Below are 16,761 nucleotides of genomic sequence, written 5' to 3'. Positions count from 1 at the left end.
AAATCTGCAATTCACAGAGCCAAGAGCCTTTCTCTATAGTTGTTCCAAGATAAAGCGTTGCTTGTAAGAAATAATTTTCTACCATACCTGGATTTTTCTTGCAAACATGGTTAGTAGCAAATCTGAATCTGTCAGCACAGTAGTATAATTTAAATAGTACAATTCACAGCTGACAGGGGATTTCCACCGACTTCACTTGGAAAATATGTCATTTGCTAACTCTTATTAACATGTAGCAAGGAATCTGTTCCTTGCCCAGGGTCACACGAACCAGCAAGAGACATTACTGAGGAGAAAGAGAAGAGAGAGGGGTTGACGACAGCAAGCCAGATGCAGAAATAAAGCTTATAAATTTGTGTAAAACTCAGAGAAAAGGCCTGTTACTAAGTTGCTGACACCCCAGTTTATCTAAACTGGCTATTCCAAAGTCTGTATCGGAGGTTCTTATTCCAAATGCTGACCGAGCAAGAAAACAGAAGATCTTGAGATGACTCTCGGGCTCATCTGACTCACACTAGAAGTGAAAACTTCAAAAGGCTCCTAGTAAAACTTAACATGGCCAAGCACAGTCAATGCCTTTTTGAAGGGGAGAGGCAGCAGGATGGTTTGGCACCTAAAGCATTATACCAACGCTCTTATCTGGTGTATTGTACCCACCATACTCTTATGCCCTCTTGGAATGGTTCGTGCTGCCTCTGCAGTTCCCAGATTAGCTTTCCATGACCTGACATCAATGCACCCAGGTAACTGGATTCCTTGCTTCTTTATGGTCTCAGTCACAAAATGATGGCTTGAGAGAAAGTGGATGGCAAGCTCTCTGTAAAATCATCTTCCTCCCAGTGGATTACTACTGAAATGAATAAGCAGGATTCTTCCCTTGCAAACAATAAAGCAACAACACCCTTCTTTCCTGCATTCTCCATTATTTACAGAGATAGTATCAGAATCCTGTCTTCTTAAATGCAAAAGAACTATCAGCAGAAGGCAATTTGCTTGATCAGGAACCTGTAAGCCTGCCTTTCTGATTAATTCAATGTCCAAGGAGCCCTGTCTCCCTGCTCCTTCCCCAGAAAATACTTGCAACTACTTCTCTTTCTGACTATTTCTCACTCTCTTTCCCCCACATGCTCAGATAATTGCAGTTAAAAAGAATGAATTCACCAGTCTTCAGTCTTTGAGAATTTTTTTCAGGGCATTAGGTATGTGTCTTTATCATGCAACCCAACACCGTAAGTTTTGTTTGAACTATCAATATACAAGAGAGCACATATCTGTTTCTTCAGCTGGGTTTGAAAGAAGAGTGTTTCTCATGATTTTTCAGTAAACCTGTAATTGTTTATAGATCAAAGTCCCATTTGATAACAGCTATAAATATCTTTCAGTATAACACTGTTAATATGCTAGCATTGGGGTTTTTTTTCCAGGGGAATTAGACCAAATTTTCCATAAATCTAATCAAAACTTTTCCCTTTAGTCCAGGAGTTTGTCATTATAAACTTTTTCAGTGGTGCTTTTGATAGGTGATGCCTAATGTGTCCAAACTCATGCAACAACATTAATGATGAACAACAATCCTTAATAACATTCATAGAGCTTTCCATAACCTAACAGATCTAGAAGAGCATTTTTTCATTGATTATCACCACTAGCTGTACCCTATCTTTCACCTTCATTTGTAAATGGGATAGGTCTGTTCTTTATGGTGATGAATACTGAGACTGGGAAGGACCATTTACTATATACCATATACTGGGAAGGTCTATATACAGTTTACTGGGGAGGTGGGGAGGCATCCAAAAGGTGAAACAGGTTTCAGAGAACTTATTTCAAAAGGTTGTTTTTTCATTATGGACATTTTTACTTTGTTGTTGTGCAACTGCACTGTAAAAAAACACACTGCAAGGTCTGGTTTGTAAGGTTAGAAATGCGGTCTAGAATTAAGACCACTTCCCAGCTTACCCTCTTTAGTTCCAAACTTAGTATCTTTCTAAAAAAATGCACAATTGGTAAAAAGCGGGTATGAAGTCGAATGAGGGAATAGGAGTCCTTATTTGGTATTTCTCTCAAAACCAGTTAGGAAATTATTAGTAAAATCCCCTCTGGCCTTAAAGTTTCTGGGCCAAGATAAGGAGTTGTGGTTTTGGGAATGCTGCAATACCTGCAAAGCAGGACTTTCTAAGTAAGTGGTCTAAGAGAATTAAGTTATACACAAAATAAGTTTTCCTGGTTAGCCAGGTGAATTTTCAGTTGGTATAATTTTTTTATTCCTTTTTTATTTTTAATTAAAGAAACAAATATAGAAAAGTAGCAGCTGGGGTCTTCGTACTGAATATGCTTAACCTCAGTGTAGTGGCAACTGTGATATAAACCATCTGAAGATAATTTCTCCCCATATTTAGTCTTGAATAGTTGGTAATATTAGGGACTCTTTAATGTTGCTCATAACTCTTTAAAGCAAAACCCCATACTTGTAATTTGTTCCAACTTCACTCACAGGAATCACATTTTTCCTCCAAAATCAAGATTATTATGAAATCAGAGGTGTCCATAGATGTTTGTGAAGTTCATCAAACTGCTATTACATTGCAGGCTGGTTGTCTCAAGTAAATCACATAGGTCAATTTGCCAGAACAACTGTTGCAATTCATAAGACAAAAATCAAGTACACAAAATACCCCAGGACTAACAAAGGTTACTGATAGATGATTATGGAACGAAAATGCAAATTTTGCTGGAAGAAACGTTCCTGTTGGCATAGACTATATCTCACCAAAGCTGTTAGACAGTGTTGTCTAGTGCTTAATATTTTTTGCTATAGAGCTTTTATTCCTTGAATCTATTCACAAGTTTGTATCTTTATTTGCCTTCAGGTGAAGTATTTAATCTGCTTACCCATCTTATTAAAGGACATACTTGCTTTGGAGGAGGATGCCATGACATTTAAATCACAGATTATTTTATTATTAGGTAAGCTTAGAAGAAAGTTGGAGAAGTGCATAGAAATGACAGACCTTATAAATAAGTCTGTCAAACATATTTGAGTCTGAAATCAGTTAGAATTCTCTCCTGTTCTCCGCAATAATTTACATCCTTAGGTGGATTATCATCATAAGTTATTACAAAAAGCTTATCTTGGAACAGAGGCTGGGAAGATTTTTCAAGTGCTTTATAAGAGAAAAGACATGAATAGATGATGAAACATCATGATGATGCTTTGATTCTGAATATTAACAAAGAAATATATTTTATTTCACTTCTTTAAAATTTATTCCTCATTTAGCACCTGTTAATTGACAAGAATTTTGCTCTTTTTGTAGTTTCATGTTTCTTGTCTTCTCCTCTGTGAAGAGCTGTGTTGTGGTGGTTTCCCCCTCCATCTTATGGAAATGTTTCTTATACAAAAACCTGAAGACATTCTTAACTATATCTTCAGGAGCTGAAATTGATTTTGCAAGCTTCCCAAGCAGTACTTTATTAGCTGTACCCCAAGTAAGAATATATTTGCCTTACAGAGGTAACAGTTACACCATGGAAAATCTTAAAGCAGGAATAGGCTTTAAGGCACATACATGAAGTACAGGAGGAGCATTCCTATAACTGCAAGTTTGTTTATCTTGCTCAAAAATCCAGTAATCGTTTCTGCATCTTTGTATTTGTACCAGCATATTCATGGCGACATTAGCCAAATGCTTGTGCTTTTAGCCCTGGTGGCATAACAAGATTTTAGCAGTGGGCTGGCAGATTCAGAGGTGAAAATACCCATTAGTATAAATATGTAAAGTAGGAAATGAAGACAAGGATTTCAGCTTTGGCAAAGGCAAGTAAAACAATGACTTTTCTTAATTTTTTTTCCTGCTCAGCCAACCAAAATCCAAATTCCATGTCTTGTGAGAAGGAGAAAAGGACTTTAGAAAAAAATCGTGTCCTGATTTGGCAGATCCCCACAGGGAGAAGGCATGTACCAGGTTAGATCTGCACAAGGGGACTGCCAGCAGTGATGTGGGAGTAAGTGTGCTGTTCTCACCAGTGTGGTTCCCTAGCTTCACTGTGAGAACATCATAGAAAACACCATGCAAACGTCTTACTATAAGCAAAATGTATAACAAAACAGCTTCTCACCTGCTGACAACCCCTTCCCCAAAAAGAAGGGGCCGGGGGCATTATAGACCAGCCAAATTAAGATGAATTCCTGTAATAATGCTAGAACAAAGAGTCAAACAAAAACCTGTTTCAGACATATTTTCCAGGTAAGCACTTGGAATATAGCAAAAAGATTAATAGGATCCTATGTACCATAGAGCATGTTGTATGACATATCACAAGTATGCCAACCCAAGCCAACTTCTTTCTGTGACAGGGCAACAGCTTTTGTGGATAGGGAAGAGGTTGTTATTGTCATATATTTTAATTCTAGTGAGAGTTTTTAACACGGCTCCTATGATACTCTCGTAAGAAAGTAAAATAAAAGTGGTATTCACATAACTTCTAATGAGGCCCCAAAAAAGCATAGTCTGGAAAGGGCTGAGGTGGTTTAGCCAGAAGGGAGGACTGAACAAGTGAACAGGAGTACAGTCTTCAAGTTTCTGTTGTGAATAATCTGTTCCCCATATCCATCACAGACAGGACAAGAACTAATGGACTTCAATTTTAGTTATATAGTTGGGTGTCAGCAAAAGCTTTGGAACACTAAGGATAATGAGGCACAGACTGGATTTTCCCTTGTGGGAGGGCTCTAAAACCAGGCTAGACAAACATCATCAAGAATTGCAAAAGGGTCACTGATCTTGCCTTGGGGTGGGGAAAGGTTCAGAAAACCTCTCAGTGTCCCTTCTCTCCTATGATAAAACAATGTTCTTCCTTCCCAGAGCAAAACCTGTTTGCATGCTGGGACCCACAGGGCAGGCTCTCCCTCCTCGTTCTGTTCAGATGACCTCTGACATTTGCCCACCAATTAATCAATTATGGTCTGAAAAGTGAGCATATTGCCAGAAAAGGACTCCTAGGGAAGTGACATTAATAGAGTATCTGAAATAATACACATTCAGAGACACACACACAGATGCAAGGTAGAGCTACATCCAGGTACTCCCTTTTGAAGTCTCTGCGGAGTTTTGTCCACAGTCCCGAGTAGCAGCAATAAACTTTCCTGTAGGATTTCTCACTGTTACCACGCTTAAAGGCTCAGCAAATAACCCTGCATCTGCAGCCTGCCCACTTCGTATACCTAGGTGGACCGTAGCTAATATGGACTGCACAGTCCATGTGTGAAACACATGGGTTCTGCCCCAAGACTATGGGAGCTGCATAAATTACACATGTGAAATATGTCAAGCACATGTAGACATGCCCTGAATCTTCATGCATTTTTTAGTACAAAATAAGTCCAAAAGTGTTTATTTCAACTATTTATTTATGAGGAGGGACTGCGGGGGAATCTGTGTAATATTCAATTTGCAGAAAATAGAAGATATTATTTATCACTGTGCTGTCCAAGTTGTAAAGTTGGATGCCAATATTTCCTTCCCTTCTGTGAATTTTACTCCTGCACATTTATTGCTGTGCAGAATTGGAAACCATTGCTGCACAATATAAATTAAGACACCACAGTGGGAGCTTCTGGAGATAACGCAAGCCTTTAGTCATCTGAATGTTGCTTTAGGCTGTATCTCTACTTATCAGCACTATTTACTAGCAGACATTTAAAGCAGATGGGAAGCAAAGTGTCTTTAATCTTTCTTGCAACGTATCAGTTCTGTTTCTTCAACATATCAGTAAAGAATAAAACAAATTAGAAGAGCCAAGGTTGAATTAGTACACTAAATCCAACCCCCCGTTCTGCAGGACTCAAAATCTGAAGCCGCTATTTATACCTGATGAAGGAGGACACAGAATGCAAACTCTGAAAAGATGAGTTTCACACTTGATACTGGAGTTGGAAGTCACTGAAATTGTCACTGGAACAGGCACAGGTTTTTAACTACCAGCTTTTTCTGTGCATTGCCCTCATAATGTAAGATGGGATTGCTGGCTTCTTTTCAAGTTGGTGCTGCTTCTTGTTGGGTAATTACCCTATAGCAGGATAATTATTTTTTCTTCCCAGGATAGAAGAAACAGCCTGAAAGAACATGTAGGGCAAAGAGACCACTGTGTGTAAAAGAATGGTAACATTTGGAAAATTGCAAGTTTTATTTCCCTTCTTTTTTCCCTACATTACTCAGATTTCCACCAACTCTGATAACATAACTCTAGCCAGAATGAACCAGGAATTTGAGATTTTGGTCTTTTTAAACTGAATTTTATTATAACCCTGAGATGAAATACAGGATATCTGGAATGTCCTAGCAGGGTAGAATGAAGTCAACTGAGACATGGAGCCAGCGTAATTCCCCAAAACAATGGGGCAGTCCTGCTCTATGAGTTCTTCAAATCCATTAAAAATGGCTGCTCTTACAGAAAGAGTTACAAGCACAGCGCTTTGTTTCTCTGAGACTTCTTTTTGTTCTTTGTTTCGTTCACTTAAAGTAAAAGTTATCCATTCTGTGTTGACCTCGTAGTGCAGCACTTCCAGTGTCCCCTTGCAGAGTTTGGACTAATACAAAGAACAGCTGGTACCACTAATACTAATGGATTTCCTGGTTTTAGTTCAAATACAGTAAACTTTTAGTTTCGTTCACACTAAATCTGAAGATAGGTTTTTCATATTTGTTTTTCTCCGGTGAGAATCATAGGCTTTAAATGTACTTTCAGAAATGAAAAAAGGGAGAAAGAAAGTACTTTTTAATATGTTGGCAAAAAACATGTACCATTTTCTTTCCTCCCTGCATTTTAGTCCACTCCCATGAAAGATCCTAATCAGGACCCCAGAAACGACCGGATGATTTGTGAGCCCCTGGTGAAAACACGCACTGCAACAAAAGATTTTAAAACTTAATTATATACATTCAAGAAAATATCTGTCAAAACTGCTTCAGACTTTTAATTAACTGTATATGGAGTGTGAAGGGGTCAGACCAGTATTAGCACAGCACTGTATGAAGTTTCATTTTGCTGTAAAACAGGAGAGTGCAGAGGACTGGGCAGAGACCTAGAGCCAAATCCTGCCAGGGCAGAGTGACAACCTGAGACCAGTGAGAACTGGGGGCCCTTGGTATGTCAGAGAGAGGACCAACCCTTTGCAGGACACAGAGCTGTCAGGAGAAGACTTTAGAAGTTGTTTAACACATCAGAGGTTCAGGCAGGTAGGAGGCAGAGACGTGTTTTAAAATCCAACTAAGACATTTAGGTTTTAACTTGCTTAAAATTTCTTGTGTATACTAACCTATGTCTAATTTAAAGGCAGGAAGGGAAGGAAGACAAGGTCCCTCCTTCTACTTAGAGAAAGCAACAATGTTTATTTCTTCCTTCCCTCCATTCAGAAAAAGATAGGCTGCAGATATTTTTATTTAAAAAACAAGAAGGAGCAGCAAGAGCATGTTTGTGTAGGAACACATGCCCCCGCTTCTCGCTAGTGAGTGTCCTCCCAACAGCACAAACTGGCTGGCAGTGCCTGCGGTGGGCAGGGTACTCCAACCATTCGAAATGCAGAAGCATGTGTAAGTCAAGTGCAAACTGTTTGTTTTCAGTTAGCTACACATTTTGCAATTAAACAACTGGGTTTGGGTTTTTTTTCATTTTAGCACTCTAACATATAAGTCTATAGACTGTGGTCTCCCTCCCAAACACAGTAGGGTTCACCTCTGGCCAAAGGCACACCTGCTGACATGATGAAGATTAATTTCCAAGCTAGAAGAGAAAACTACCAGAATGGAAAGTCAAAAAAACAAATATGTTCTCGATGGAATTGAAACTATTGAGGGAAATTTTAGCACCTGGAAAGCAATTCTTTATGTAGTCAATAAACTGAATATGAAAAAGATATAGTAGTCTCAAAGCATAAGGTTGGTCACGATAAGTGTGTTCAAGGTAAGTTCTACTAAGGGATCTTCAGGGAACACTTTTTAGCAGGGCATTGCTGAAACTGAACCAAATGATCCTCGTTCCATATGAACATTGTATTCCTGCCATAATGCCCTTATGGATAACAGTCCCGCAACAGCATTAAGGAACTGGTTTACTTAATGTGAATTGCTCTCATTGGAACCAATCTGATGACCATTTCACAGGCTCGCTGGCTCGGAGTGGAATGTGATTTGGGATGAGATATAAAAGTTTTTGCATTCCTCCTCTGTCTGTGTAGTAGATCCCCACACTAGTAGCTAGCAAAGCAGTTTTTAAGGTGGTTTTGCCTCTGCTTTAGTAAAGGCAAGAGCAGCGTAGCCAGTCTTCCACAGCTAGTCTGGTGGGGTTTTCTCACAGCAAGCTCCGTTTCCACAGGATTTGAACTTTTGCCCCAATGTGAGCTGTTTGTCTTTTACCTGATCTCCCAGAGAAGACCCCTCTTGAAATTTTGCTCTGATTATTTCTTCTGGTTTTCCTTCTTGCTCTGCTGTTTAGCACCAATGAGAGAAAGGCAAAATGATAAACATCTGCCGAACATGAACTTGAACTGTAGCCAACTTTGATTCTTGTCAACATTGATTTTAGTGCTCTGATTATAGCTCCAATCCGCTGCTTTCTTTTGATCTTCTTTCTGAGTATTTCTCTACCTTGATACACTGATGATGAGACAGTATTTGTCTTAAGCACCAGCAAACACTTCATTTGGGTTTCTGGCATCAGGCATCCTGCCGACATGCATTAAAGGTGTCGAATGTCTCTGCTTCCCAATTGTCAGTTCATATTTTGGTGTTTATTTGCAGAGACTGGTAAATGTGTTTTTCAATTATAAGTCACCCACATTTTGGTATCAATACACTGTTTGGACTGGGTGTTTATTACTTCCTGTTGTTCATTTACACAAAACAGCTATTTTAATGGAAGTAAGTATGGTGCATGATTAAAACCTAAGAAATGCAGTCCTACAAAAATGATACATGGATATATGTGCTAGACCCCGCCATCTAATAGTGCCTGCATATGAAATATTTTTGTTCTGAAGATAGATTAATAGACCTTTAATCTATTTACTGCCAGTACACTCTCGTATTTTACTACATCTTTTAATAAGCAGCTATTAAACTTATATCTGTGCACATGTTGACTATTTAGGTAGTTGATCCTTGAAAATGCCATAACTCTTGTTTATACACAGTCATACCACTTTTCCTCTTCTTTGTAGGCATGGAGACACTGTAAATACCAAATTTGTATGCATTATCTTTGATCTGTATTGTTGCTGTTTAATATTAGGCAGGAATTAGGAAATGTTCCAACTTGTGTGAATACTGCAGTATGATTGTACAATGAGAAACTTATTTATAGTTCACTCATTGCTAAAAAATAGCATCTGCTAAGTTAAAACAGAAAAATGGGATGTTCCACTCTTTACCCCAATACACTTAGCACAGAAATGAGCTACGGTCACTGTGTAGTGTCTTTGGAAAATGTTGACTTTTCCAACAGCAGCAGTTGCATCTGTGTCATGTTAGTGTACACACACACAAAATGTTGTGGGTTTTTTTAAGTTTAATGATCTTTAAGATCTCTTTGAAAAAAAATGTTATGAAACTTTAGGCACTTAAAAAATTCTGGGTCCGAGTTTTGCAACACAGCAGCCTTTTAAATCCAGACTGCTCTGTCTTCACCAAATAACCTTCTGGAATTGAAGTAGCTGGAGATTTTGCAGAGAGAGAAGAGCAGTTCACAACATATATATTCCGGACCGAGCTGCAAATTGTGTTTTCTTTACCTCCATGATTTTTTTGTCCTCCAAGCACCATCTGTAGGTCTGTTGATAAAGTTTCTCTTCACAGATCCACTTTTGCAGTTTGTTGCCAGTATTTAGGCGTCCCTAAGTGTCCAACTATTTGGGAGACACAGTATCAGGAAGCAGAGGAGGAATCGGGCTGGAAAGGAGCTGCTGACCTGCTCTCGAAAACTGGCTCCATCCCAGAGGATGAAAACCGATGTGATGGTGCATTTATTTGAGTGTTTCAGGGAAAGATGAACACGGATTCTCCATACAGCTGGACAGAATCACTTGTAAGCTGCAGAGATTTACCCAGCAGCGCTTTAGGAGGTTAACCTTTAGGAGGTTAATGCACTGGGGTTTTTTATGGGCTTTCTGTACTGGGGCAGATTTCTCTCATGGAAGTAGCCCCAGAAGAGAAAACACAGTAACGCTAGCTCCTAGGCTTCCATAACTGCCTGCCATCAGCAACAAGTGAGGGAAACTGCAGGATGCAGTGATGATGGAGTAGTGAATTAGAAACATGTCAGACCTTGCATGGGAATTCTCTGCACTTCTCACTACCTGCGGTCTGGGCAAACTGGGTATAATGTGAGAGTCTCTTCTGCATATTTTAGAATAGTCTTCCTAGTATTCCTACTGTTTCAGGGTCGTCGTCTTTATTTTCCATGCATTTCAATGGTTCAACATTGAAATAATTGTGAAAGCAAACATATTTAGCAAAGATTTTAAACCCAGTGGTATCAGTGCTTAAAAGACTAAAGCTTATCTTAAGAACCTCATAAATCCAAACAGTAACTCAGAAAAGCATAATTTTTATCTACAACTTCAGGGGTTTTTTTTCATTTCACTTTCTTCCTGCCTATATATTTTGCAGTTATAATAGATGTGGAATTTTAAATATATAAAAAACCTGGCATTTTTTAATTTAAATTTTTCCTTAGTTTTTTATCTCTAAGCATGTTACTTCTTTAAAATTTTTTCCAGGTGTAGCACCATCTAGTATTGAGGCATCTGTGTATGTATCTCATGCATGTTCTTAAGGCTTGTAAGTGCTCTGAATCTGGGCTTTTATCATTCTTGTTCCCAAAATTCACAAGGCAAACCGACTGTTCAATGAAGCTGCATATATAATATTCCTTGAATGCACCTCTGAAAAGAAGTGCATAATTCTTTATGTCTGTGGTGAGAAACGTGACTTCAAAAATAGTCTAAAGCCAAAGGGAATTCCAAACATGCATGCTTTAAAAAGTAATTATTTTCTTTTTAATTCATTTTTAAAGTGATCACACAGGATCAACACTGAAAATATAGTCCAACTTAGCTGAACAGAGTAATAAATGCCAGATTTATAAATGAGGCATGCTTTTAAAAAAATAACTTTAAAAAAATTAAATTGACAGAAAGGTACAGAGATCAAGTCTGCAGAATATATTCGAACTAGCCAGAGTACTTATAAAATACAGGATCATCACCAATATTGCTTTCAAGTCATGCGAGTAAAGAAAGTGAACTGGTTCTTTTTTTCTTACCAAGTGGCAACATAGGGAAAATAGTTGAGAATTTGTATAGTGATTTTGATTATGTCATATTACAAATTTAAGAGTTGAGTTAAGAGGAGATCATCTTTGTGCGCCAATTTGTATTGTCTTTCAGTGTAGAACATCATGAGCTGTTCAAAATTTCAAAGCAATTATTTTACTTAAGGGTATCAGGGCTTTCAAGGGTTATTTTTTAAATAACTGATGTGCAAGACTGCCCTTGGAGAGAGCACGCCATGTCCAGGAAGAGGTACGCTTACAAGGGTGATCTACCAATGTGGGACTGAACAGAATGGTGCAAGAAATCTTTCAAGCCTGTGTTTCTTAAAATCAATAAGAATTTTGTAGGCCTCAGGTTTCCATGTGTATCTCTTTGGATTGTACCATTTTAAGCAAATAACTGAAAACCACATCCAGAATACTAGCTGGATAATCTTAGTAGTTTATCTCTAAATTTTGATCAGGTTATGGAAGAAGAACTGAGACAGAACCCCTCCAAACTTGTAAGCCTTTTCAAGTTTGGGGTTTTAATTAAAACCTTAAAGACTTTACAATTTGGATGTTTAATTAAATCATTTATATTGATACATTTATATGATTTTAATTGAGAGATCTATTATTTTAATTAAATGATTTACAGCAAATTGCATTAATATTTATTGCAATGAATAATCATATCTTTTAGTGCAGTACCTAAACATCTGCACAAGAAGAGGATTGCATGGTGCCAGGCTTTGTACAAACCCACAACAATAACCCATCACTCACAACCTAAACGGACAATGGAGTTGAAAGAGGAACAGAGAATGACCAGTACAACAAGCACCATAAACATCTTTTTCAAACAAAATACTTTTAGAGGCCTGGAAGAAGAAGGTAGTTATATGGAGCCAGGTCGCTGGCTGACTTCCAAAGAAAGAAATAGAATATATGGGGAAGACGAAATGAAAATCAAATGTAGACAGAGTGCTTAATCTTTTCTTTTCTAGAAAAGATCAAACCTCTTTTCTCCCTAGCAACAGCTAAAATTACACAAATACATTCCTAATATTAGTGGCAAAGTACTTATAAGGAAGAATTACTGCTTTGTCACAAGGGTAATGTATTTTGTTGTTGCTTTGTTTTATTCATTACAGTAGTGTCTAGAGAACCCAGCTAACAGTGTCCACAATATTTGGGCTGTTTATAAACAAACTGAACCAGCTTATTCTGTGTAGGCAGAGGGAAGAAATAAGTAAATCCAGAACAGAAACTCAAAAATTACAGTAGGCACTTTTACTGTGTTCAGCTGTTTTTCCACTAGAATTACTCAGTGAAGAAAATCCTTTGTATGTAAGCCATGGAGAAGAGCACCTGCATGGAACACAGAGCTGAAAGTTCATTTTGGGGTGGATAGTGAAGGTGTAACGGAGATATTCTTGTGTATTGTGTCAATAAAGAAAAGGGTGATAAATGCCTAAGGAACTTACGACGTTGAGTGACTGGCTGATGTAAGTCAGTGGATTACATTCATTGCAAATAAGTGTGAAGTGATGTATGTTTGGAAAAAAAAACCTTGGCTGTGTAAAATCACTGGTGGACTCTCACTGATCGTTACGAATCAGGGGCCAAGGAATGATAGACAGCTCTATGAAAACGTCAGCTCACCACTCAGGGGTCAAAAAGCAAATCAAATGGTAGGAATTATTCGGAAAGGAAAAGACCATGAAACATGCGTCATCATTATGCCTCTGTGTATCCACTGTGGACCCACATCTTAAATATTTTATGTAGCTCTGGCCTCTTATTCCCACTCCCTTCATTTAAAGAAAGCTTATCCTAGAACTGGAGAAGGTTCACAGGACATTAACAACCATCAGAATTATGGAATGACTACAGAAAGGATTGTTAATCTGAAAGAAAGATGACTGAGGAGGCCTATAAACTCATGGAGACCTGGGCAGGATAAATAGAACACAGTTACACAATCTTTTCCAAGGCACCTTAGGAAGCCAGCAAGTAGCAGCTTCAAAACAAACAGAAGGAAGTGGTTCTTCATAAAATGCACAAGGAAGCTGTGGGAACTCCTTGCCTCGGTTAAAACCAGATGCTGAAAGCTTGGTTACACAGTTTGACCCAGCGTGGTCATTCTTGTGTTCTTATATGCCAGCACTATTTTACAATGGTTGTAGGTGCACACACAATCTTCATCTTACCAAGAATAAGAAAAGGAGTAGGGAACTAAACTTTCATAAATCCTGAGATAAATATTGAATTTACAGTGAAAATCCAAAAGCCAAACTTTGTGTTTAATTGAAAACCCAGTCTCTGCTGAGACTACAGCCTATTCCAGCTATAGGTCTTGAAACTTCCTTTGCATTTTCTGGTGTATTACCACTACATCATTTGTCCCTTATATTCAACAGGCAGCAACTAGAGTGTTGACTGCCCTACAGGAGACAGTGACCAGGCTTTAATGCATTTCATCACTATCTCCCACGTCTGTGTACCATTAAAGGTACACCCAGGACTTAGATCCTATTTCAGCGCACCCCTAACTTTCTTGAGTGATGTCTCCACTTCCTCTGTACTAGTGCACCAGCTGCTTCTTCTCTAGAGTTGGAATCAGAGCATACACTTCATCTTATAAAACAAAGGCTTACTCTCAACAGAGTAGCAACAAGATCAAAACAACGCTATTAAAGACCTGTTAAGTGTTAAGGGAAGAAAGCGACAACACAACAAAAGCTAGAATGAACACTCGCAGCCGCTTGCTATCCATTCACTGGCACATTAAAAATCTTTTAGTCATGCAAAGCTATGTCACCCAGGAACCACAAAGTACTTAGCAGTAAAATGAGCAATAATCAGTCGTACATGAAAAGGCAGATCCAAAATGTGTAAAAAATACCTCCAAACTATCAAGAAAAATATGCCAAAAAAAAAAAGCCTGCTGAAATCTTACTTATAGGAATATTATTACTGAAGTGAATAAACTGCCAAATACCCTCCACTGTTCTGATTCCAACATTTAGAAAAAAAAGGATCTCTTCCTTAGCTACCTCAGCATGTACTTAGGTCCTAATGAAGATCCTACTGGCCAAGCATATACTCTGTTAAAAAACAGACAGGGCACTGCTGCTGTGTGTTTCTTAGTTCTCTACAGACTGAAGGAGACATGGTTAGTCTCACTTTAAAATGCAGAAGGCTTTAGGGATGATATTCTTATCACATTACGATCTGGGTAAGTCAACAAATCATGAAAGATACCTAAAATCCCCATAAATTAAAAACATGGAAATAAATGCCTATACTGGGTCCATCATAGCCCAGTGTCTTGCCTCTAAGATTATTTCAAAGCTGAGGAGGGAATTCTGTCTCCCCCATGCAGCCCTTGTCCCTCCCAAATGACAGTCCTGTCTGCTCAAACTCTGAGAGCTTTCACCTTGAGAACATGACATTTTAGAAATGGGAAAACTCCTCTGGGGCAATATGCCTTCCATGACATTGTGGTCAAAACCAGAGCACTGTAATTACATAAATAGGCAGACAGACTGCAAAAAGGCAAAAGACAATCTCAAAACTTAAAGGGGGAGGAGGAGAAGATTATAAAACATAGAATTTGACATACTTGCTGTCTTTCAGTTTTTCTGGCATATACAAGTCACATTTTAGAGTGACAAATGGATGCACGTTAAATTTAAGGATAGCTGAAGCAAGGTAAGAGTACTTTACTCAGCTTGGGATTTCCATGTGTTCTGCATATTGCCATGTAGCTATCTGAAAAAAAAAAAAAAGTTACATAGATCCCAAATTTCAAAACTAGCTTTCCATATTGTACTCTTCTCAAGAAGGCACCTACCCATCACTCACAATACTAACAGTCAGCTGTAGACACAATATTGGGGGCACAAGGTGGTTTCCTGAAAATCTGGGCAATTGTAAGCATCATGGAAGAACACATTTGCTTTGTTTTATTTCCTTCTGTAGAAAAGAACACACAGCATGAGAACTTCTTCTCAGAAAGCACAGAGTATTTTTCGTGTCATGGATTAAGTCAAATTTTCTGTAGGCAAGTTCAGAGACTGATTCTAATTCTAATTCACTCTAATATGACTCTTACAGTTTTTAGATAACTTGTCATACAAGTCAATTACTTCAGGCTGTCTATATGCTTAAAACTGTTCCTCAGGGACATTGGAAAATATTTTTTTTTCCCTTTCCTGTCCTACGACAATTTTTTTTTCAAATTTCTGTGTGGAAACAAGTCTAAAGTGGATGTAATTTTGACCTGGAGATCTGGCTGGAGAATTCTAAATTAAAAACTTTGGGGAGCAGAACACCAATTTTTTAAAAACTGACTGCTAGCTTGTGGTGGTGAGTGTTGAAACTTTGCCATGGACAGCTTCATAGGATCCAAACAGGAATTTCTACTTCTATTTCTAGGAGACCTGAGAACCAAATCTCTCTGCAGTACTTCATGAAATATCAGAGACTCAGGTTCAAGATCCTTCCTCAGTTAGTTAAAGGAGCACACATCAGGGCTGAACGAGAATCACCTTAAAATCACTAAATAGCACTTCAATAGTTAAATAGTACTTACAGGCATAGTTTTAGATGTGAGAATGACAGAGCAGGATCTCCGATCTGGCCTTTCCTCCTAGAAGGGGCCTCTGCACAGTAGTGTCCCCTCTTCTCAGATGGGCTAGGACTTGGTCACACGATCTAGTAGTCATGGGGAAAACTCTCCTGCTTTTTGTCCCCTGGTACTTGGAAACTGGAAATGCAATCTCACGTGGCTTTATAGAGTGGGAAAATCACGTCTTGCTCAGATCTAGTGTTTTAGCTTTGGAGTCCTGGAGTCCATGCGAAACAAGTTCTGGGAATGGGAGCATTTCTAGATTATTTTTTTAAGATTTTAAAACACTAAGCAAAGCGATTCAGTTGAGTTAAGTCAGGAATAGCTATAGCTTCTTTATAAAAAATGAGGGTTCTGTGGAAAGGGTAGCTACAAAAGAGAAAAGAAATAATTGTTGTTTTAACTACTGGCTAGTACACATACTATTCTCAGTTATACTGTTTTGAAAAGGTTTCTAGCAAATCTCTGGAAATAAACTTTTCACTATTCCTGAAGGAAATTTTGAAGTAGCTAGGTGGTAATGTTAGTGCAGAACACATTCTGTGAACTGCTTTTGCTGAAATCTGAACATTTTAAACCTTTTCCCATGCTGGGTAGTGAGAGAGATCTCTTTATATTTATTCGGACTTCATAGATGTCACATGATAGGAATACATTCCAAAAGCTAAGATACAAGATTACTCTTTAACCATAGAACAAACCAACAGGAATTTTAATCAAGACAATATCCAATAATGACTGAATGTTTTTGGAGGGGATCCAGAATACACATTTGGGAATTTTAATCTTGACTGCCTTTGAATTTTGTAAAAAAT

Source organism: Harpia harpyja, chromosome 7 (assembly GCF_026419915.1).
Source record: "Harpia harpyja isolate bHarHar1 chromosome 7, bHarHar1 primary haplotype, whole genome shotgun sequence".
NCBI lineage: Eukaryota > Metazoa > Chordata > Aves > Accipitriformes > Accipitridae > Harpia > Harpia harpyja.
The sequence above is the reverse complement of the archived record's forward strand: the minus strand, read 5'-3'. Positions refer to the sequence as shown.